Genomic DNA, 24,603 nt, shown 5'->3' with positions numbered 1-24,603 from the left:
GAGAAAGTAAAATATTTTATTTTATGAAGTTGTAGCATACTCTGCTCTTTGTCATACTTTACTGCTCATGGCGTAGGGGGCTCTGTATGTTTGTGTGGTGTAGGGTGCTGTGTTTGTGTGGGTATGTAGGATGTTGCATGTGTGTCTCGAATAGAGGACTCAGTGTAATGCTCTGGTTGTTCATATATGTCATGTGGCAAAGATCATATTTGCTAAGGTGTATTTTGGTCTGAAGCCAAATTGCCAAATCAGTGGTATTTATTGAGCACTTCATGCAGAGCACTGTACTAAGTCCTTGGAGAGTACAATACATCAGAGTTGGTAGACAAGTTCCGTACCCACAATGAGTTTACAGTCTAGTGGGGGAGGTAGACATTAATATAAATAAATTATGAATATGTACATAAGTGCTATGGGGCTGTGAAGGTAAGATGAATATCAGGTGCTTAAAGGATATAGATCCAAATCCATAGGTTATGCAGGAGAGATAATAGGGATTAATGAGGAGGGGCTCTTAAATGAGGTGTAATTTTTAATAAGGCTTTGAAAGTTGTGAGACTGGTGGTCTGTCATATATGAAGGGGGAAGGAGTCCCAGGCCAGAGGGAGGATGTGGGCAAGGGTTTGCTACTGAGCCTTGCCTTCAGGTAATGAATCCTTGGTTAACTCTATTCTTAAGTTGTTTGTCTAGTAGGATTCTGCTCAGAGATATATATTGTTAGCTGGTGCTTCTGCTTATTAAAGAATCCCCTGAAATAATTTCTATGTACCTCTAGCCTATTCAAATCAAACTGTATTTTTTAAGTGCTTAATGTGTGCAGATCAGTCTGCCAAGCGCTTGGGAAAATACAATGTAACAGTTGGTAGATATGTTTCCTGCCCATAATGAGTTCACAGTCTAGAATGGGAAGTAGACATTACTATAAACTAAAGATATGTACATTAGGGCTGAGGGAGGAAGGAGTGAATACTAAGTGCAAATCCAAGTGCAAGGGTGATGCAGAAGGGAGTGGGAGAATAGGAAATATTCCAGTGAACAACAAGCTTTTTTAATGGTATTTGTTAAGCACTTACTGTATGCCAGACACTGTTCTAAGCTCTGGAATAGATACAAGTTAATCAGATAGAACATAGTCCCTGTCCCACGTAGGGCTCACAGTCTAAATCACCACTTTACAGATGAGCTAACTGAGGCACAGAGAAGTGAAGTGACTAGCCTAGTCACACAGCAGTCAAGTGGCAGAGCTGGGATTAGGACCCAGGTTTTTCTGAGTCACAGACTGGTCTCTATCCACTAGGCCACACTGCTTCCCAACACTCTCTTCAAAGCCCTCCTCCTGAAATTCCATTTCCTGCCGGAGGGATTTGATTCCCTTCTCCACAGACCCTGTTGAACTGCCATCTCAACACTCAGCTCCTTGTGTCTCTTTTTTTGTGTGCTATTTGTGCTTATTACGTGCCAGGCACTATTCTAAGTGCTAGGGCAGATACAAGTTAACCAGTTTGGACACAGTCCATGTTCAGTGTGTGGCTCACAGTCTTAATTCCCATTTTACAGATGAGGTAACAGGCACAGAGAAGCTAAGTGACTTGTCCAAGGTCACACGGACAAATGGCAGAGCTGGGATTAGAACCCAGTTCTTTCTGACTTCCCAGGCCTGTGCTCTATTCACTAAGCCACACTGCTTCTCATACAGATCCTGTAAACACATCAGTTTCATACTCTATTCTGTGCTTATTTATTCACTTACCAACACATCTCATCTATTCTTGTCTTGTAACTGTAAATAATTTTGTGCCTGTTTCCTGAGTTAATTTGGAAACTCCTTGAGTCTTTTACCCCTACTCTACTTCCCCAAATGCTCTGTACGAGGCTGTATTCAATGCCCAGGCCTATTGGAAAGAGCACAGGTCTGAGAATCCAAGAACCTAGGTTTTAATCCCTGCTCTGCCACTTGTCTGCTATGTGACCTTGGGCAAGTCAATTAACTTCCCTGTGCCTCAATTACCTCATCTTTAAATGGGGATTAAGACTGTGAGCCCTATATGGGACAGGGATTGTGTTCAACCTGACTTTCCCATGTCTATTGCAGTGCTTAATACAGGGTCTGGCACATACTAAGCACTTAATGCTTAGTATGGAAAGAGCCCGGTGTTTGGAGTCAGAGGTCATGGGTTCAAATCCCAGCTCCTCCAATTGCCAGCTGTGTGACTTTGGGCAAGTCACTTGACTTCTCTGGGCCTCAGTTACCTCATCTGTAAAATGGGGATGAAGGCTGTGAGCCCCCCCATGGGACAACCTGATCACCTTGTAACCTCTCCAGCGCTTAGAACAGTGCTTTGCACACAGTAAGTGCTTAATAAATGCTACTATTATTATTATTATTAATGGGTACCTGGCATTGAAAGATTGATGTTCTTTTCTTGCATGATGGCTTTTATGCAAAAACCTATCTGTTTTCCTTCTGTTATCTAGTCCCAAGTACCTAGTCCAGAGCTCCAATTGCAGTTGATGCCGGTGCCGATAAGGCATTCTGGGAGGCATTAGAGAAATGAGAGCAGTTTTGGAACAGAAGCAAATAAACACTGATTAGCTTGGAAAACATGTTTGACAAAGATCTTTGTGGTCAAACAGAGAGATGTAGTGAAAGATGAAACCATCAAGGACAAGGTTGTACTGTACACAGTCACTGTCCCGAACGGGCTCATAGAGGGAGAACAGGTATTTAATCCCCATTTTACGAATGAGGCAACTGAGGCACATAGAAGTCAAGTAAATACTAAGTGCTTAGTATTTAAGCACTTATTCTATGCCAAGCACTGGGGTGGATACAAGATACTCGGGTCAGACACAGTCCCTGTCCCACAAATGGCTGACAGTCTAAAGGGGAGGGAAAACAAGGATTGAACCCACCTTTCACAGATAAACTGAGGCATAGAGAATTTAAGTGACTTGCCCAAGTGCAGGCAAGTGGTGGATGCAGAATTAGAACCCAGACCCTGTGTCTCCCAAAGTGTTCAAAGGATGAGATAGATACTATTGTAGTATCTATCTCAGAAGATGGATGAGATGATACTATTGTATCATGCCGATTCTGGGATTTAGATTCTGATGCCTTCCCCTTCTGCTCTAGGACTACTGCTAATTCTTCTGGTAGTTTTAAATGGATGTGGCCATCCCACATGAGACCACAGAAATGGGCTTGGCAGTTTGGCCTAATGGATAAAGCACCAGCCTGGGAATCAGAAGGACTTGGGTTGTGATCCTGGCTTTGCCTCTTGTCTGTTCTGTGACCTTGGACAAGTCATTTCACTTCTCTGTGACTGTTACCTCATCTGTAAAATGGGAATAAAGATTGCACACACCATGTGAGACAGGGACTGTGTCCAACCCAATTATCTAGTATCTACCCTGGTAGATACAAGTACAGTACCTGGCATGAAGTAAGTGCTAAATGAATACCACTAAAATAAATATTCGAGGCAGTACAATAACTCACTAATTTCTCAGGGATGCCTTCTGCTTCCTTTCCCTTTAAAAAGTGTATTATCTGGATAGTAATAATAATGATAATGGTATTAAGCGATTACTATGTGCCAAGCACTGTTCTAAGTGCTGGGGTAGATACAAGGTAATGAGGGTGTCCCATGTGGGGCTCACAGTCTTAATCCCCATTTCTCAGATGAGGTAACTGAGGCACAGAGAATTTAAGTGACTTACCCAAAGTCACACAACTTAGTGTGGAGCCGGAATTAGAACCCAAGACCTCTGAATCCCAAGCCCATGCTCTTTCCACTAGGCCATACTACTTCTCAATAATTCTGTCTTATTCTATCCCAAATGCAGTTAAGCCTTGGATGGAAAGTCCAACCATTTTGAAACTATCTGTGAAAGTTTCCCCCAGTGCTGAATTTAAGGGGTAAATTTATTTAGTGGCAAAGTTCCAAGCTTAAGGTATGGTACACTAAAGGAGTCCAGGGGCTACTTCCCTCTGGCCTCTAAATCTCATTAGAATTCTCTGAGTATGGAGCTGTTAACATTAATTCCATAATGACAGTGGAATGCTGAAGTAAAATTTAACAGTTCCTCAGTTAATCATTGAAATTAGCCTATCTCTATGAAGAGTGGATAGTCTAATGTTTCAGTGCCATGTAATTTCAGATAATAAATGAGAGGGTTTTGAGGGTATTAATACACCACCAAGAGCAGTGATATTGCCTGCTTCTAGTTTCCACAACTGCTAAGGGGGCTGAGCAAGCTGTCTTCATCTAGCTCTGGGGGAAGTCGATCTGGATCCATCCGCTAAAGATCGAAGAGTCAAAGAAATCAAAGTGGAATGGAGCAGGCAGAGCCGAAAAGCAAAGTGTATTTTTGGATGCACTTTCGGAAATCTTTCTCGGAAATGAAGAAAGCCTTTAACCCTGTTGGTTGCTCTGCAGTAAAGTTAACCCCAGCAGCTGCCGAAGCTAAGAATCTCTAGCCTGAGAATTGCTTTAAGACTTTGTGTTGCACAACTCTGTCTGAAAGATGAAATAATGAAGCATGACCTGATGACTGGAGTGGCAGTTTCAGGCCCTTAGAAGGCCAGGTTTTTCGGTACACAGACATGGCTTCTTTATCAGATTGAGGGACTCTGAATGGTGACTGCTCTCTGCTAGGAAGGGGTAGAAAATAGTTCGGTTTTCCACTTGAAAGTCACAAACTTGACTTTGAAGTGTCTTCATTCATTGGTGTGCCATGTATGAAAGGGACCCACAAATCTGGGCACTATAGAAATAGTGACTGATTCCCTTTTTTTGGCAGGTTTAAGGTCCAGTTAATGTTGGGGATCTGTGCTAGGAGGGCTGAGCTTCTGATCCAGCTCCTAGGACTCCACTCCATTGACTTCATCTACCTGCTTCCAGTTTCCTGTGATTTCCTTATGAAGACAACTTCTGTAAGTAATCTGTGTTGGACAGCACTCTCTGTTCTCTTTGGGACTATTTTTAACTTGGCTTCTGCTCTATTTGGAGTAAAGAATCAATAATGACCTCTAATGCTTGTGATTTCTAGGTGTTTTGTGGGCTTTAAATCCTTCTGAAAACTTCTATTGTGAGTGGAGAATGTTGTTCCAGCCAACTCAGGTTGTTATTCAGAGACTGATTTTTCCACCTGATGACATGCCCAGGTCCCTGACTCTTCCTTCCCTATTTCACTGCACCTTCTGCACATTTCTGATGCTCATTAATGTAAATGACTTATCAAGTGTTGTTTGGACAATGTTGGGGGCAGAGGCAGTCTGGCAGTCTCAGCAGACATGGCAGGAAAAACCAGCAGAGAGTGTTGGCCCAAGGGAACTTGGGGAGGAGAAGCAGGCTGGGCAGTGAGAGACCCAGTGACGGAGAGCCTGGTCTCTTCCCAGCCCTCTGTTACTTCTCCTGTGACTTGGCTGGGTGATTCTCTCCATGACCCTTCATTCCTCCCTCAGCGAGACCTCTGGGATTGGGGCCGATTGATCAGGGACTCCTGAAATATTTCGAGGAGTTTCTGATGGCCAACCAACGTTCTTATTAATGTGGCCTGTCCGCCAGAGAAGGGAAGTGGAAGAAGGTCGACCTTCAGATCAGTGTGAGTTGCACTAATACAAGCTTTGAGGTGGAGAAATCGAGTTCCTAATTATTGGATAAACTGAAGTCTTTGGATTACCTATATACTTTGTCCAAACTCTCTTCTATTACTGTGACCATTCAAGAATTCACTGTATATGATTGATTAGATAATATACCTATTTGTGCCGACGAGGGAGGTGGGGTGGGGGGGGGGGAGGGGAGCTAGAGATAAGACATGGTCCCTGCCCTGAGACCTTTAAGGTATTGCTTATTGAATGGCTGGTGCCAATAAATTATAAGCTCCTTAAGGGCTTCTGTTAACACTCTCCCAAGCCCTTAGTTCTGTGTCCTTCATGCTCAGGACGTGTTCATTAAGGACAATTGGTTGCCACACTTGTTGTCCTTCCCTCTTGGAGACATGAAATGTAGATCCCTTTCCTCTTCTCCCCACATCCTCCCTCATCCACTCTTTGACTATGAAGAGAAGCCGGGGCGCAGACTTAGGCTTCAGAGCACAAAACCATAGTGCCGCCAACCGCCCCTCCACTAGTCTTCTCTGTTTTATCTGTGAAACAAAGTGGCAGCTTCCCTGTGTGGTGGAACCAGGCTGAGGATGTAGAGGGTGAGATCAGAAGAGGTGCCCTAAAGCTTCCATTCAGTAGTAAAGTCCCTTGCTCCCTCCCTTTATCAGAGAGATGGAATGGATGATACCCTGCATAGGTGGAACTCTCCATGCCTCAATTTCCCAGGGGGAACCCCCTCCCATATGCATGTTTTCCTAACTGAAGATTCCAGAAAGGAGGCTTCAGCCGCCTCAAGTATATGCTTGAGCCTTGTTCCTGCTTCAAGCCTCTCCCTTCTCCAGCCTGTACTTTGGACCATTTTTCTATGACATTAGTCCATACGAATGTTCAAAAACCTCCACTATTTGCCCCTCTCCTCCACCTCAAGCAGGAACTCCTGACCATTTAAGAAACTCAATTAGCTTTCTTCCTCCTTATCCACCCTCTTCTCCCACTACACCCCAGCTTGTACTCTTGGTTCCTCTCAAACTAAACTGTCTCTGTGCCTTATTCTCACCTTTCCCACCATCAACTTTACTACTCATCTCCCCGCTCCATCCCCTACCTGGAACTTCCTCTCCCTGTGGTATCTGACAGACAAATGCTCCATCTCCAAAACCCTCCTAAAAAATCACATCTCCTGAAGGCCTTCCCTGATTAATTTTTAATCTCCCCACTTTATATCCTACCCCCAACTGCCACTTCAGCACTTGGAAACCACCTAAACACTCAGTCTCCTGTAGCACTAATATATGTTTCTCTATTAGTTCCTCCTAACTGAACTCATTTTAGTGTCTGCCTCCCCCATTAGTTTGTTTACTCCCTGAGGGCAGGGATAATGCTTCCTAATTGTATTGTCCTCTCCCAAGTGTATAGTACAGTGCTCCCCACACAGTAGGAATTCAATAAATAGTATTGATTGAGTATTGATTGAGGCAATTTGCCCAGTGGGCTGGGGCAGAGGAGAGTTGGAAGGATTCCTAGATACCTTGGACACATCAAGAAGGGAACACACAAAAGTCCTTGCTCTAGTTGCAGGCCTGTATTCCCCAGGAGCCTTAACTCAACACACCTTCAAGAAAAGCCTTCCAGACTTCTCATTTCCTGGACTCTGAAAAGTGCTGGGATATTTCATTCTAGACCATTAGCTCCAAAATACAGGCTATTTTTTTTTGAAACCTATAATGATGCTGACAATGTAAGATTTGTGAAATGATCATAAAAGGAGAGGTTAGGCAAGGAGTCATCAGGAATAAGATTAGAGATAATGTTTCAACTCTAAAGCTTGCTTTGAACCCTGGTGGGGAAAAACCCCTTAGAATAAGGTTAACTCTAGAAGGCCTAATGAACATTATGAGAACAAATATTCTGTTCACTTGAATCTTTCAGCAGCATGGTTAATCTTAGCCCAACTGGACACATAAAGTGAGCCCCTTTATCTTCATTAAAACAGATTAGAATGAATGGCAAACAGCAGCATCGTTATTCTGGCCTGATAGGTTCAGTCCAGGAGCCTTGGAAGCTTGAAGTGCCCAAATGGCTATTGCTGCATTTGGTTATGGCTCATCCTCAACCCATCACAAGCCTGTGCTGCCTTTACTGTGAAGCCCCTTTTAAGCAATAGCTTCTGGTGAGCAGTCCCAGTCTAGAGGAGGAAAAAGAAGCCCAGTTATCTCTCCCTTGAGAGGAAATGTATTTTTCATCATCACTATACGGATGACATTCTCTGTTCCAAACAGCTCCTTAGCCTTGGCCTGATTTTACTTCTTGTTCCTCAGTGAGGTGATTTAAATAGGCACTTAATCTATTTTTTTTCTTTCTGCTTTTTTGCTCAAGCAACATTTCATGCACTCATGAAAATAATTATTGTGTAAGGTGCCCAAGGCATCAAAGAAAGCACCATACGATTAATGTGCTCTGTCTCTCCTTTTCGTGATTACTTTGGTATTTATAGGATGAATGTCTTCTAGGTCACAGCAGGTCACCCACCCAAAACGTTTTAGACCTGTGCTTATCTTGTCTCACCTCTGTCTTAATTCTTGAGTATCCAGTGATGCAGGACTGCTGTACCTGAAATTTCATGCATTTGCCTAAGGAAGCTGGTTGTGGTCTTTTAATCTGGTTATAGGAGAGTATAGAAAGGGGTGTGGGAAATATAAAGGGGTTTGGGCAGAGTCAGGCTAAAACCATTAGCCAGGCAGGAGTAATGGAGGATCATTATTTCCCCTATTTGTGTTAGGCTGTAGTGTGATACAGAAGCTTTCCTAGTTTGTTGTGAGTCTGCCAACCTAACCTTAGCTGCAAAATTGTTTGCTTCAGATGGTGGTCTTGTCTTCCTCCCTGTCTCCCTGCAGGTTGCTATTGTAGCCACTGGCTATTCTACAGTGCTTCTAGAGGTAGGCCCCCCAACCTTTGCTGTGGATTTGCACTCGCCTTGCTTGCTGTTGGCCCTGTTCAGTTCTACATTCAGCACTTACCCATGACCAACTCAGCAATTGAGAGTTGAGGGGAGGCAGTGGTGGGAAAGTGGATTGTTGATGAAGAAATGGAGCAGAAGTTGATTTCTAATGGCTCGTTCAACTAAAACTGCTTTGGATAGGGCTTTGGACCCCTGAGACCTGATCAGCCCAAATGAGGTGATTTGCCCAAGTAGGGCCTGAGCTAAAAGTGAATAGTTATAATCTGAGTCTATTGTTCCTGTTGTTGTTGTTGTTGTTATGGTTTTTTCCATCTGTGTGTCTGGAGGTAAAGAATTGTGGGTTGAAGACTTTCCTCTGTTGTTTTGGCAGTCTCTGCCCTCCCAAAGATCAAGCTAACAATACAACCTCACTGCCATCTTCTGAGTCCACTCTGGCACTGAAGGCGATTCAGAATCTCTTACTGATTGCAATGATTGAATAAAAACCCTCCACCCATTGAGCTAACAGAGGCATTGATTGGCTGGAGTTGGGAGCAGGTGACCCGGTTAAGGATCAGGTACATAAAGGAGACCTCTGAGGCTGCCTGGTACTGGACAACCTCGTCTATAGAGAAGAGAAGCAGAGGAACGGGGATGTTTTAGTTTTTTATTGGCATTTTGTTAAGCTCTTACTGTTTCAGGTCCTGTTCCTTATAGTGTTCACAGTCTGAATCTCCATTTACCGATGAGGTAATTGAGGCACAAAAGTTAAGTGATTTGCCCAAGGTCATACAGCAAAGTGGAAGCGACGTGGCCTAGTTGAAAGAGAATGGGCCTGGGAATCAGAGGATTGGGGTTCTAATCCCAGTTTTGCCACTCATCTTCTGTGTGACCTTAGGGAAATGGTAAGCAGTGTGGCTCAGTGGAAAGAGCACAGGCTTGGGAGCCAGAGGTCGTGGGTTCTAATCCTGGCTCCGTCACTTGTCAGCTGCGTACTTTGGGCAAATCACTTAACTTCTCTGGGCCTCAGTTACCTCATCTGTAAAATGGGGATTGACTGTGAGTCCCACATGGGACAACCTGATCACCTTGTATCCGTCCCCAGTGCTTAGAACAGTGCTTCACACATAGTAAGCGCCTAACAAATGCCATCATAGAGAAGCAGTGTGGCTCAGTGGAAAAGAGCCCGGGCTTTGAAGTCAGAGGTCATGGGTTCAAATCCTGATCCTCCAGTTGTCAGCTGTGGGACTTTGGGCAAGTCACTTCACTCCTCTGTGCCTGTTACCTCATCTGTAAAATGGGGATTAAAACTGTGAGCCCCACATGGGACAACCTGATCACCTTGTAACCTCCCCAGTACTTAGAACTGTGCTTTGCACATAGTAAGCGCTTAATAAATGCCATCATTATTATTATTATTAACTTCTGTGCCTCAGTTTCCTCATCTATAAAATAGGGATTAAGTCCTACTTCCTCCCACCCTGACTGTGAGTTCCATGTGGGACTGGGACTGTGTTCATATGGATTATCTTGTGTCTACCCCAGGGATTTTGTGTATTACCTGGCTCATAGTAAGCACTTAACAAATATGCTTATTAAGTGGCAGAACTGAGATTAAAACCCCAGTCCCTTGACTCCCAGTAGTATGCTTTTTCCAGTAGGCCTTGCTGCCTTTCATTTAGTCTTGCTTTCCAAGCTCCAGCATGATTTAGTGGAAAGAGCACGGGCTTGGGAGTCAGAGATCATGGGTTCGAATCCCGGCTCTGCCACTTGCCAGCTGTGTGACTTTGGACAAGTCACTTAACTTCTCAGTGCCTGTTACCTCATCCATAAAATGGGGATTAAGACTGTGAGCCCCATGTGGGACAACCTGTTTACCTTGTATCTACCCCACCGCTTAGAACAGTGCTTGGCACGTAGCGCTTAAAAAAATACCATCATCATCCAGTATAAGCCTCTTGGGGACTCTAAAAGGACAAATTGGTGCATGAACTGCAGGTTTTCCTATTTGGTTTGGGTGAGGTATTCCAAACTCAACTCAAACTCAGAAAACTTTTCAGGGAACCCCTTTAGGGAAGCAGATCATTACCGATGTTTCCTTAGCCAACCAATATCCAAATTCATCAAGAAGGTTCAGCATGCCAGTCCCGTTCCTGATGAATTACCATCCTCTACCACAGACCTGTTGGTTTCTATCGATCTTCTTGCTGAGGCTGATGTACAGCTGTTGGCAGATAAGATCGAAAATATGAAACAGGACACGCTAATGCTGTTCCCCGACAAAGAGGTTATTGAACATCAATCTAAACATTCAGCCTGCTCCACTCATATTCTAATCTATTCCCACGTTAACACCTACACTCTGAAAAGAATCAATTATGCCTTTCGGTCATTATAGATTGGTAGAGCGATTGAGAGGTCTAGGCATGTCCTTTCATTATCAGGTGTTCAGTAAATCATTTTCCTAAGTGCATTCTGTGGCTGCTCAGTGTACCAGCATAAATATAAACTTGAATTAGGTAATACTCTTTTATGTTGTGAATTAATTACCCCACTGAGCAAACACATTCACAAGTCCAATCAGCTCTTAGGCCAAATGGAGTACTCTTTTCCATCGTATTTCCACTAATAAGAAAGACACAAATGATACAATTGCCCTTCAAGATTGACAATTTATCAATATTTCATATTTTCATTTTCCTAGGTTAATTGCTGCACTTCATTTATTAATAAACTAGAGTGGCATTGCTATGACAACCATTTCAACACATTAGGAAAACAATAAAGGCAGTCAAATTTTCAATCTGCAGAAGACATTGAAATACAGTTCACATACTTACCGCTTCCCCATACGGCTAGAATGTGGAGTCTTATGCTGTGCATATTCAAATATTTATGTCGGAGGAGAGTTTTAGCTACCTCTAGAGACGACAATGACAGTGGATTACCACGTTATGCTAATAACTATATGTGATAAACCACAGCCATATTAGAGAGGATGCAAAGCAAAAGGACTTTTATTGGTCCTAGAAACCCCCCAAATGAATCTCAAAGCTTTCATAGCCTTTCTTATTTCTCAGTTTGTGAATCTAAGTTTCTGGTTCTGGAGTTCCCCAATCCTTCTGATTGCCCTACAGGTTCAGTTTGTTCAGGCACAGTTGAAATATTGAGGAGAGCGAACTCTTCCATTTTTCAAGAAAGCTCACTGGCTTAGGCTGCTTAAATTCATTCAATTGTATTCACTGAGTGCTTACTGTGTGCAGAGCAGCTTAAATCAAAATGGATCCTTTGAAATGTGCCCCAGTATCAAGAATCAGCAGATATTTATCCTGCAACAAATTCCCTTCTATTTTCACTAGCCAGAATAGTGATTCAAACATGTTGACCCCAACTCAGCCTTCCTGCTTCAGAGATATACCTGTTTTAGAAAGATTTCCAAAGTCTCCAAATTTGACAAAGAAAGGCTTCCTGTCTTATCCATAAAATAATAAATGGGGTTATTCTCTGTTTCTCATGAAAGTATATTCAAGTACATTTAGATTGTGTGGGTTTTTTGATCAAAACTCGTTGAAACCCATTTAAATCCTAGAGAAGCAGCGTGGCTCAGTGGAAAGAGCATGGGCTTTGGAGTCAGAGGTCATGGGTTCAAATCCTGGCTCTGCAACTTGTCAGCTATGTGACTTTGGGCAAGACACTTCACTTCTCTGTGCCTGTTACCTCATCTGTAAAATGGGGATGAAGACTATGAGCCCCATGTGGGACAACCTGATCACCTTGTAACCTCCCCAGCTCTTAGAACAGTGCTTTGCATATAGTAAGCACATAATAAATGCCGCCATTATTATTATTATTATGCACTATTTCCAATGCACTTCCAGTAGAATTGTATGCCAATGGAAGAAACAAAGTAAATACCAGCAAATATGAAAACTGAAAATGCACAGTATCAGTAAATTATTTTGTATATATGTCTTGTAAGCTCACTGTGGGCCTGGAATGTGTCTATTATATTGTATTCTCCCAGGCACTTAGTACAGTTCTTAGAACATCATAAACGCTCAATAAATATGATTCGATAAATGAAAGTGCCCTATAGTGCTTTAGATTTAAGAATGCGAATATCAGAGGTTAGAAAAAAACGTCATTACTGGCTCAACTCAATAATCCATCTAACCTAGTAGTATAGTTACCTCTACTAGTGGTAGCAAAATACTCAATAGTAATAATAATAATAGGATTCATTATTCATTTATTCAATTGTATTTATTGAGCACTTACTGTTTGCAGAGCACTGTACTAAGTGCTTGGGAAGTAGAAGTTGGCAACATATAGAGACGGTCCCTACCCAACAGTGGGCTCACAGTCTAGAAGACGGGCTCGGCACTGCACTGAGTGCTGGGCTAGATACAAGATATTTAGATTGGACACAGTTCCTCCCCCACATTGGGCTCACAGTGTAAGGGAAGTAATTATTGAACCCCCATTTTGCAGATGAGAAAACTGAGGCATGGAGAAGTTAAGTGATTTATCTGAGGTCACACAACAGGCATATGGCAGATCTGGGATTAGAACCCAAGTCCTTTGACTCTCAGGTTAGAGCTCTTTTCACTAGATATGTTTGCCCTCCCTGACATCGATTTGTGACATTCACAACTTTCCCTCTAACAACTCTTTAGGGACCTCTCCTATCCACAGATTTAGCCACACTCCTCTTTAAAACTATTGAGATTTTCTGACTGCATAACTTCCTGTGGCAATGAGTTTCATGTTTATCACCTGCTGTATTTGTTGGGAAGGGACCCTCTCTATATGTTGCCGATTTGTACTTCCCAAGCTCTTAGTACATTGCTCTGCACGCAAGTACAGAATAAATATGAATGAATGAATGAAGTATTTCTTTTTGTTTGTTTTGAATGAGAGTAAGAAGTAAGTAGGCAGTGCTCCAGGCTTAGACACAGCGAGACTGTCTAAACAGCCCCCAGACTCATGTCTTTCTTTGTCTGTCTTTCTCCTCCATTTCTACCCACTTTCCCTCTCATTTCTACCCATCATCCTCTCCCCGCTGTTCTTGCTGCATTTGAAACTACCAGGTCTTCTGACTTGGGTGTGTGTGGATGGGTGGGTGCTTTTCTTTTTTGAAGATGATGCATTTAATAGATGAAATCGTACCTATGCATGTGGCTCAGGTGGCTTATGTATAAAAGACTATCCATTTTTAAGGTGAAAATTGATATTTCTGCCACTTGCAGTACCGCTTGCTTTTCTTGAATCTTCCACCTGGTCTCCAGGTTTCCTCCAGGTTTTCACAAAGCCACTACTTATGTAGAGCAGTTCTTCTCTTTAATACACACTAAAAGAATGTGCCCAAGCACCCCACTTGCTCTCCTCTCTGACTGTGGTATAATTTGTGTAACTACTGCAATGAAGCATCAGTGATCATCCGCATCTGGGCCTACCATTCATTCATTCAATCAATTGTATTTATTATCATCAATCGTATTTATTGAGTGCTTACTGTGTGCAGAGCACCGTACTAAGCGTTTGGGAAGTACAAATTGGCAACATATAGAGATGGTCCCTACCCAACAACGGGCTCACAGTCTAGGACTTCCAGCAACAGGCTAGCTTTTATTTGACCTTCTCCATTTCCATTGTTTTCACCTTCAGTTGCAACCCTGTGGCTTTGTTTGCTATGAACCTAGAATTCATCCTTCCTGAATTTAACTGCTCTTTTCTCTGCCTGTCTGTCATAATTTTCTAGGACCACATTCACCCTCTCGACCCCAAGCACTTTACAGTCGGCTTGTGCTTTCTCCTTACCTCCATGGCCTTTGTAACTTATCTTAGTGCCTGTCTCCCTTGCTACAACTCCTTGAGGAGTGCCTGTCTCCCCCTTCTAGACTGTGAGCCCGTTGATTGTCTCTCTCTGTTGCTGAATTGTACTTTCCAAGTGCTTAATACAGTTCTCTGCACAAAGTAAGCGCTCCATAAATTCAATTGAATGAGTGGACACTGCCATATTATCAATTGGTCAAACCACCCAAGGATGTCACGGGGTTTTGTTTTTTTTAATGCTTGTTCTTAAGTGCTTATTATGTGCCAGTCACTGTGCTCGGTGCTGGGGAAGATACAAAGTAATCAGGTTGGAAACAGTCCATGTCCCTCCCACAGGAGGGAGGGAGATTTAGTCCCCATTTTACAGATGAGGTAACTGAGGCACAGAGAAGTTGAGACATTCCAAGGTCACACAGCAGATGAGAAGCGAAGCTGGAATTACAACCAGGTCCTCTCGCAGGCCCCTGCACTTTCCACTAGGCAACAGAGTGAGAAGACAAGCTGACCTCCCATAGAATGACACACAAATTAAGTAGTGAACTTGTGATGCTTTGGCCGATGGAACGAATATAATGAAATCAACACACATCTTATAGTTAGTGCTGCACCTTTAGATTGCTACATTATCTGCACATCCCGAGCACTTGCCTGGAAGTCCTTCTGGAAGAATACCTGGAAGAACTGATCCCATTGAAATAGTGAATGCCCCTTCCCCGGCTTTCCCACCTAACGTAAATGTGGTTGTCTCTGGTTCTGGTTTGTCGCCACTGCCGTCCCCAACTCTTTCTCGAAGAACGATGCCTGGGCTTATACATTGCTCTCCTTGTAGAGTAAACGAAGCCTTCCTCAATAATTATATTGTTTCTTTTGCTTTGTTCTTCCTTTCTCTGACAACATGAAGCAGATTTCACTGCTGCTAGCTTGTCTGAGTTGGGGTTGGAGGAAATAATTCACAACCTCCCTTCTAAAACCAGTGTGCTGCAATGGTTTTCTTTTTTATCACCCACACAGGATCTTATTTCTTTTAAGTTCCCTGAGTCCCCATGGTGCACTGTGAGCATCCATATCATACCGTGCAATTGCCAGGACTTCCCTTGTTTCATAAATCACATGGGGATAACTTCTCTGTGAAGTCATAAACATGTGTCCCCATCATACATATGTGGGAGTATTCACATATAATTTTCTCTTTCCTGCCCCAGAAAAAAAAGATCTAACCTCCTCAAAAAAATCAGGTCAGAGTGTGAAAAAGAACTAGAAAAAGATTGAGAATCAAGTTGAAGGTGTGTACTGAGTCATTGAACACAGTTGCTCCGGGCCATCAAATGTAAGTCCGCTTTGGGGAGATCCTGACTGGGAGATGGCAGTGGGTTTGGTGATACGTATCATTGGGAGCAAGGCAGGTGAAAGCTTCATAGTTAGAATAGTAGTGCTCTTCACACAGTAAGCGCTCAACAAATATGATTGAATGAATGAATAACTTTCATTCCTGTTATTATTCATGATCTTTACAATAATGCTGTCCTCCTGTTCAACCCTGACTGAAATGGTTTTGCTGATATTACAGTGATCTCAGACCACTAAATGTGCTTCTAGAAAAGGAGTGAAACTTCTAGAATAGACTGCATGGCAGACTATCTGCTGCCTGGAAATCTGAGTCCTATCTGCTCATGGCTTCCTTAATGACCTTGGCCTTTTTTTTAGGCATCAGCAACTAGTATTTATTGAGCTCTTTCTTGCCACAGAACACTGTACTATATGCTTGGGATGAGAGTTCTAGGTCAGAGGGAGGACAAGGGCAAGGGGTTAGCTTAGTGAGATATAATATGTAATTCAAAAGGCTCACAAGGTCAACAATGAAGCAAGATGAATTATTTCCAATATGCTATAATAACGGGGCAGAAACTGGCAAACTAATGCTGTTAAGTTCCTTAAGAAGATGGGTAACTAGAAAAAAAGTCGGAAGGAGTTTGACTGTGAAAACACATAAGGCATATTTAAAATCATTTTTCAACACTTAATTCTGGAGAAATATCCTGCAAATAAAATGGACAGAATTTGTGTGTGGTTTTGTGGGGTTTTTTTTTGTTTTGTTTTTAAAACAACACAACCTTCAAGTTTGGACAGCCTTAATTACATGATAGTCTCTCAGGTTTGAAGAAATAGAGCTGCAAGAAATAGTACTGATAGGAATTCTGTAGTAAATGAATCTGTGCATTAGTCCCAAATGGCCAACCAGATGAAGTGTTGAGGTCCCTGAAGAAATCCAAAGGAAATGAAGGGTGTTTTTGCAGGAATGATTGTTACCACATTGTTTCCTGTAGAAGAACATGCAGGTCAGAGAGAAGGATGGTGGAAAATAATCCAGGACTCCTGGAAATTAAAGGAAGTGGATAATTTTCACAGGGTGAATAAGGAAAGAGTAGGAAGGTCTTAGGTAACAGGCAAGGAGTGTAGAACAAACAATGATAGAATAGTAAGCAGAATTCAAGCAGAGGGCCTTTGGGGCTAGGAAAAACAGCATTTGAGAGATTAGTGATGAACCAAGTCTATCGTGTTGTACTATATGAATATTTTTTTCTGGTGTTTGCCAGGGAAGCTCAAAGACCAGATCTACACTTGAATGTTGAAGCACTGAGTGGGGATGAGACTGGTTCTCTGGGACCCAAATTGTTCTATGCTGATTATTTTGGCACTCTGTGGGGAGCACTAACTCTTTTGGATCCCTAGAGAGCAATGCTATGCATTTTTTAAGAAACTTGAAAGGGCCCCAGGCTAGTGCTCTCTTCTTGTCTTCTCCTCTCCTCTCCCCCCTCCACTGACCATTGCCCTGGTCCAGTTTGGGTATTGTATTCTAAACCAGGCAGGGTTTGACTGGACCTTACCCCATTCCCTGCAGTGTCCCAGTTTCTTCTTTCAGATGAACTGGGGGAGTCACAGGACCACCAAGACAAAAGAATGCGGTGCTGAGCCACAAACACCCCAAAACTCACTTGCAAGGTGGTCCCAGTGTCTGCCAATGCCAACAGCCGCCTATTAGATAATCTGAGACAAATAGCATTGCCTGCTGGAAGCTCATTTTGGCTAATTCCAGTAGGGAAGCACTGTGGCCTTTTCATTGCCACCAGAACTAGTAAGGCTGAACTCTAATGTTCCAACCCTCACCAAGCCCTTCACTTATGGTAGTAGCAACAACAGTAATAAGAATATTGGTAAGAGGTTACTATTTGCCAAACACTGTACTGGGATCGATAAAAGATAATCAGCTCAGATATGGTGTCTGTCCCTCATGGGGCTAACAATCTAAAAGAGGGAGAATAGGTTTTGAATCTCCGTTTTTCAGATGAGGAAGCTGAGGCACAGAGAAGTTAGTTCTTGCCCAAGGTCACACAGCAAGCAAGTGGTGAAGCCTGGATTAGAGCCCAGGTTGCTTCAGTGAAATATTAGGCAGAATTCAAGGGGCAAAATGGGGAAAGGGATTTGGGGCTGAATGTCTTTAAAGAGCGCATGCTTCTGAAGGGAATAAAATGCCTGTTCTAATCATGGACTCTGCTGAAGCCATAATGCAAATTCACAGGCAAAATCTTTCATTCAGCTGTTGTCTTCAGACCTGTTTTCTAGAGAAATTCACTTAGACCAAAAAAGCTATTGAAAAGTCAGTAGTGACCTAGCCCTAGTTGGAATGGGAATCTTTTCTCCAGTGAGGCTGACTAAATAAAGGTACTGCAGTGACTAAATGAAAGGATTAGCTTTTGTCTCCTAAGGGTAAGGTTTAATGGGCCACAAATACTATGTAAGGTGGTCAAGGATGGCAACAAAAACTTAATAATATCCTATAAAAAAAATCTGTAGGAGAGCCAAGTAACTGCCCTGCCCTTTTCTGCCCTTTTGAACAAAGTGGCATTTTCTGAGCAATTCTCCAATTTTGTCTAAGGAAATAGCTTCTATTCGAACAAGCACCCAATTGACTGATAATTCTCGGTATGCCCCAGAGAATGTATTGTCTGGCCTTTAATGAGCTTTTCTGTGTTGAGGAAACTCAACTGTCTTCATTTCCATTTTCATTTCCTCCAGGTTTCTTAAATTTATGTGGTTTGAACTTCTAACTTTATTCATTTCCAAAGTCTCTTGCCTCCTTTTAAGTATTTCCTGATCCATCACCACAGCTCTTCATTCCGTAGCCCAAGTCCCTCAAGATGATCACTGATTCAAACTGAAGGATTAATTAAAGGGAAGCCTCTTCAGGGATGCAACATTTTTCCACTGGCCTTGTCGAATGAGGAGCTCAAGAGCCCGATATTAGAGACCTAGTTATGGCTGAAGAGGGAAAGCTCGGAAGTGAAAGAAAATTAGTGATGAGTTCACTTGACGTTCTGGAGGTCCCTGGAGCCCAATCTGTTGAGAGAGGGTGTCCAATCAGAGTGATGCATGTGGTGCATATATTTGGAAAGTTCACAGAATGGCAAGCAATCCGCTCCCATCCGAACAGGCAGCTGAGGAAGTGGCGCTTCCACAGACACCAGTCTGTTTCCCTGTGAATTCAGATGGTTAGATGCCATACCACTAGCTACTGCTTGAATATGTCTTCCTTTAGCAAAGACAGTCTTCTTTTACAAAGCTCCCTCTCTTTCCTCTGCTTTCTAATTATAGTAATGGTATTTATTGAGCCCCTACTTAAAAGATGTGAGGTTGAGAAAAACGCATTCTGGGCAAAAATGGGTCAGTGTACCTTATAATTAATGCAATTTGATCCCCCAAATTAACTTGAAATGCAGCACTGCAGGGAAATCTAGAAAAAGCTGATTACCAGAGTCCAATCAAGTAAACCAGATTTATCACTCAGGAAGTAAATTAAATTAGTCCAATTCTCCACCCCCTAAAAGTCAGCTGGGCTGACTTGGGTTCATCTGCTTGTCCAAGTAAAGAGAGGAAGCACACAGGATTGCTCTTCCCTCTCCCTACACTGGAGAGGAAGAACTGTGTTCTAGTTGAAGGAACACAGTTTAGAGATTCAGGAGTCAATTGTATTTACCAAGTGCTTACTTTGTGGCGAGCACTGTACTAAGTACTTGGGAGCGTACAATATATCAGAGGTGATAAACATGTTTCCTGCCCTTAACAAGCTTACAGTCTTAGGAGTCCTTTGCCATTGGCCTAGATCCTTGAAAGCAGGGATTATTTCTCCAGACTCTACTGCCCTCCCTCAAGTGCTTAGTACAGTCAGACTCAGTAAATACCATTGATTGAGCTGTTGTGGAATTTGGAGCAAGTTTTCTCATCTTGAAGATGGGACAGTAGTTCCTGCTTTGCATGACCTTGAAGGATTGTTGTGAGAATGAAATGAGATAATTGAGGCGGCAATGTTTTGGAAGAATAAAAACACAGATTCAAGGTGGCATCATTTTTTTTTTCCAGTGGTAAGCGCTTCCTTTGTGCCAAGCACTGTAATAAGCTCTGGGGTAGATATGGGGCTCACAGTCTAAATAGGAGAGTTCAAGATTTAATCCTCATTTCACAGATGAGGAAATTGAGACACAGAAAAGTTAAGTAACTAACCCAAGGTGTCACAGCAGAGAAGTGGTGGAGCAGGATTAGAACTCGGGCCCTCTGACTCCCAGGCCTGTGCTCTTTCCAATAGGCCGTGCTGCTTCCATAAAGGGACATTCTTAAGGAGATATATCCAAAATACCCCAAAAGAGAGAAATGAGAGCTTTTCTTTCCCCCTGAAATTTAATTTGAAGCTTGGTATTTAGATATTTGCTTTCATTTATGGATTTATTTAACAAAAGTAGTCAATAAGGACTGTTTCAAAGTGCTCCATTCTATTCCTTGATCCCTAGTTTACCAAAAAGTTGGGTTATAGTTGAAGGATCATCAAAATTATCTGTGGTTTCCCCAGAGTCTACCTGCATTTTTATACCCTGGGGACAATCAGGAAGCCTACATTAGATTGATTGGCCCTGGAGATAGCAGATACTGACACAGGAAGTCATGTGAGAACCACGATTTCTTCTTTAATTAGAGCAAACTCCATCATTAGGCATTTCACATTATTCCTAATGTAATTGTATTGAATTCTGCACATGCCAGACCGGGAGCCTGGTTGTCATTTACAGCTTCTGGGTTGGTTTATATTTCTACCTCTCAATATGGCTTTTGGCTTGATTCCCAGGACTAATTTGACCCTTCCCTCTTCAAAGGATCTCCCTGGGCCTTTGATGTCACATTTAGTTGTCCTTTGTAGTTAAAGATGACACTGCCTGATGCTGTTATCTCCTGTACAGTGCTTAGAACCATCTGAGGTTGGAACAGAATTCTCTCGGAATAAAGCCCCCTCTAAAATAAGTTTCACTTGTAGCTCTGCCACAGAAGCTTGCTTTTCTTCTTCTGGAAAGGACAGATCTACAGAGTAATGCCGAACAGCGATGATAGGAGCATAGCTTGAAAAAGGGCCAAAAGTCCTAAAGAGGAAGCGAAGCAGGTTGAAAACAATTGAGAGCACTGTCCTATCCTTGGAATGGGAATGCAGGCTTCTATGCCCTCTGGAACACTGAATGAGGCTGGTGAAAATGTGCACATTTTTGGATGCACTCGGCCCATACCGTTAAGTGTCATTGTGTGTCCGGAGGGAGCACGGTGCTCTGCCAGTGGATGCGGAACATTTATTCAGCTTTGGGTGGTGACGATAGAGTTTCCTATGTCTGGCATCAAGGAGGCTGAGGGCTGGGCCTGGATCTGTAGAAGTGCTGGTTTCGGGAACACTTTGGCTCTCGTGGGTGAACTGTCTGCCATCGCAGTCAAGCTGACTGCTGACAGTTCCTGATGTCTCCTTGTCTCTTCTGAGATTTGGGCTCTGCCAGCTAATAATCGGGGCTGGCTCTCAGATAAACAGTGCGGGACCATTTCCCCCATGGCTTCTCAGAGTGCCCTCTAAAGTTAAATGTAGTAGTTCTCCCCAGCAGTCTTCCATTTATAATAATAATGGCATTTATTAGGTGCTTACTATGTGCAAAGCACTTTTCTAAGCGCTGGGGGGATACAAGATGATCAGGTTGTTCCTCGTGGGGCACACAGTCTTAATCTCCATTTTACAGATGAGGTAACTGAGACCCAGAGAAGTGAAGTGACTTGCCCAAAGTCACACAGCTGACAAGTGATGGAGCTGGGATTTAAACCCATGACCTCTGACTCCAAAGCCCATGCTCTTTCCACTGAGCCAGGCTGCTTCTCATTTATGAGCGACAACCCTTTGGTGAGCCCTCTGGGGTGAGAAACCAGGGTCCCCAGGTGGAGAAGTGTTGTGTAGCCACCTGTCTGATGGGGGACCAAGCTAGGGATAGCTGTTGGCCAGCTGTCCAGGCCTCGTCACTGTCCCTGGAACCGGCACACGGTGGACCTTCGGGAAAGCCAGCTGGAATGTAGTGATAGACAAATGGATCCAGGAAGGAATGGAGATAGATGGATTCTTAGTCATTATCTGGTCTACCCCTATCCTCCTTACCAGGACTTCTGCATGAGCTCCCTCCTTAGCTTGCATCCTCTGCGGAGTATTCCAGGCTCAGTAGCAGCTCGAATAAACACAGGCATGGTGTTCCGATGGCTGTTCTGTTATTCTCAGATGCAGGTGCCATGGCCCCCCCGGCCCTGTGACCCCATCCTCCTTTCCATTTCCCTTTGTTTGGTGCTTTAGTGCTCAAGTCTGGACACTAGGTATCGGTCGACCGGAGCAGTTGATCACCGTGAGTGCAGGTTTTTTTTATTTCCATGGTCCAGCTATACAGACTTGACAACATCTAGAGGAGGGTTTTCTTTCACATCTGTGCAGTGTGCAGGACTCTTCCCACAGATGCTTCCCATTTCTGTTGGAGCCTTGCCCAACCCAGGCATAACTGAAGCCTAACGACAGGCATAGTTACATTAATATCCCAAACTGGGTTCCCACTGAGGGTGGGGCCGTGCAAAAGCACCCTTTAATGCATGCCCTTCTTGCCCCTGTGGGCTGCTGGAATTCAGAGCCTCAACAGGTGCCGAGGGGAGGGGAGCAGTTACAAATGGGTATGTTATACCAGTCTGCTGGTATGTTACTGACACAGTGACAATGGCCTAGTGTTTCATGCTGCCAGAAACAACGATGGTTATTTTTGTGACTTCCTATCCCATCTCTACAGCTGCATTGTTTATGGTAGTGGTGACAGTGGTAGCAGGGAAGGTTTTGCCTTTTCCTCCCACCTCCTCCTCCTTTTCTTCATTGGCACCACCTTTGCCTGCAGGGCATCTCTTTGTGGCTGTCCCACTGACACCTCAAGCTCAATATGTCTAAAGCTGAATTCCTCCTTTTCCCTCCCAAATCCTTTCCTCTTCCTAACACAGTTACTATCACAGTTGACCGCAGTACCACCATCTTGCTTTTCCCTGAGAATGCACAAACTTGGCATTATTTTGATTCCTCCCTCCCTTTCAACTTACATATTTAGTTCCTCTCTAAATCCTATCAGATTTTCCTGAGTGTGGTCTAGAGGAAAGAGCATGGGTCTAGGAATCAGTCAGAGGACCTGGGTTCTAATTCTGGGCTCTGCCACTTGCCTGCTCTATTAACTTGGGCAAGTCACTCAACTTCTCTGTGCCTCAGTTCCATGAACTGTAAAATGGGGATTCAAGATCTGTTCTCCTTCCTAATTAGACTGTGAGCCCCATGTGGCACAGTATATCCAATTTGATTATTTTTTATCTATTTCAGTGCTTAGGACACTGCTTGGCAAGTAGTAAGTGCTTAACAAATGCTCCAATCATCATCACGTGGGTCAAGCCAAACTTCAAGATGATTATCCAGGCAGCATTGTGTAGTATAGACTGGAGAAGGGAGAGGCTGAAGGCTGGGAGACCAATTGGGAGACAGGTGAAAAAGTGTAGCTGCAATGTGACCAGAGTGAGACCCAGGGTGGTGGCTGTTTGGGTGGAGAAGGGGAGCTGCTGAGAGATAAATTAAGGATGCGTCCCTTCAGCCTCCTCCAATCTAAAGTAAGATATCTGCCATTTCTCAGACCACCAGGCAGCATATGTGATCATGCAGTTTTCTGAGGAAGCCCCAGGTCCCTGGGCTTCCTTTCCTGTCAGTGCTGGGGGTTGGGGGAGAAATATGGCAGGTCTGAGCCTGCCCACTTCTGCATTCAATGTTCCCAGCCGAATAACACATCAATTAGTGAGTGCTTTCCATTTCCCAAGCTATTGACAAGTCCTAATTAATGCAGTAGAGGAGTGTTGGGAGCTCCATTCTTTCGGATAGGTGAGGAGAGGAAACCGAGAAGCAATTTCTCTGGGGTGCTTCCCCATGCTTTCTTGAACTTGGAGGGGGGGACGTGGGTCTGTGTCACTGAATCAATCAGTTCCAAACTTGACAAGCAACAGAGCTTGCTGCCAGCAGGAGTAGCTCTCACAGTGACCCATGGAGTCGCAGTAATTCAATCAATCAATCAATCCTTTTTATCGAGTGCTTACTGTGTGCCAAGCACTGTACTAAGTGCTTGGGAGAGTTCAATACAACAGAGTTGCTAGACACATTCTCTGCCCACAAGAAATTTACAGTCTAAAGGGAGATTAATGTAACATTAATGTAAATTAGTAAATTACAAATACATATGTAAGTGCTGTAGGGGTGAGGGTGAGGTGAATATCAAGTGCTTAAAGGGATACAGATTCAAAGGTATAGGCAGTGCAGAAAAGAGAGGGAGTAGGGAAAATGAGGGCTTTGTCAGGAAAGGTCTTTTGGAGGAGATGTGATTTTAATAAGGCCTTGAAGGTGGGGAGAGTGATGGTCTAACCTATATGGAGGGAGAGGGAGTTCCAGATCAGAGAGAAGACATGGGCTGGGGGTCAGTAGTGAGATAGGTGAGTTTGAGATGCAGTGAAAAAGGTGGCATTAGAAGAATGAAGTGTCCAGACTGAATAGCAACTGGTTATCAGGGAGGTAGGTGGTAGGGAGCAAGGTAATTAAGGGTTTTAAAGTGAGTGGTAAGGATTTCTGTTTGATATGTAGATGGGTGGGTAACCACTGGAGATTTTTGAGGAGTGGGGAGATATGTACTGAGTGGTGGTGTTGTGGGGTTTTTTTGTTTTTTTTTTTAGAAAAATGAACTGAGCAGCAGTGAAGTAAAGACTGGAGTGACAAGCAATTACTCGCACCCCACCCCTCATCAAAGCCTTATTGAAGGTGCATCTCCTC

The 24,603-nt window shown here is 43.4% G+C and overlaps 1 long non-coding RNA gene across 1 annotated transcript in view; it reads left to right on the top strand.

Moving 5' to 3' along the window:
• LOC119931995 overlaps positions 1-24,603 on the top strand; it is a 57,695-nt gene that overhangs the window by 8,077 nt on the left and 25,015 nt on the right. Inside the window, exon 2 of the long non-coding RNA XR_005452270.1 lies at positions 4,804-4,936. This is a non-coding gene — a long non-coding RNA (uncharacterized LOC119931995). The remainder of the gene's footprint in view (positions 1-4,803; positions 4,937-24,603) is intronic.

Source organism: Tachyglossus aculeatus, chromosome 9, assembly GCF_015852505.1.
Source record: "Tachyglossus aculeatus isolate mTacAcu1 chromosome 9, mTacAcu1.pri, whole genome shotgun sequence".
Lineage (NCBI taxonomy): Eukaryota > Metazoa > Chordata > Mammalia > Monotremata > Tachyglossidae > Tachyglossus > Tachyglossus aculeatus.
This window is presented reverse-complemented; position numbering and strand designations above follow the sequence as displayed.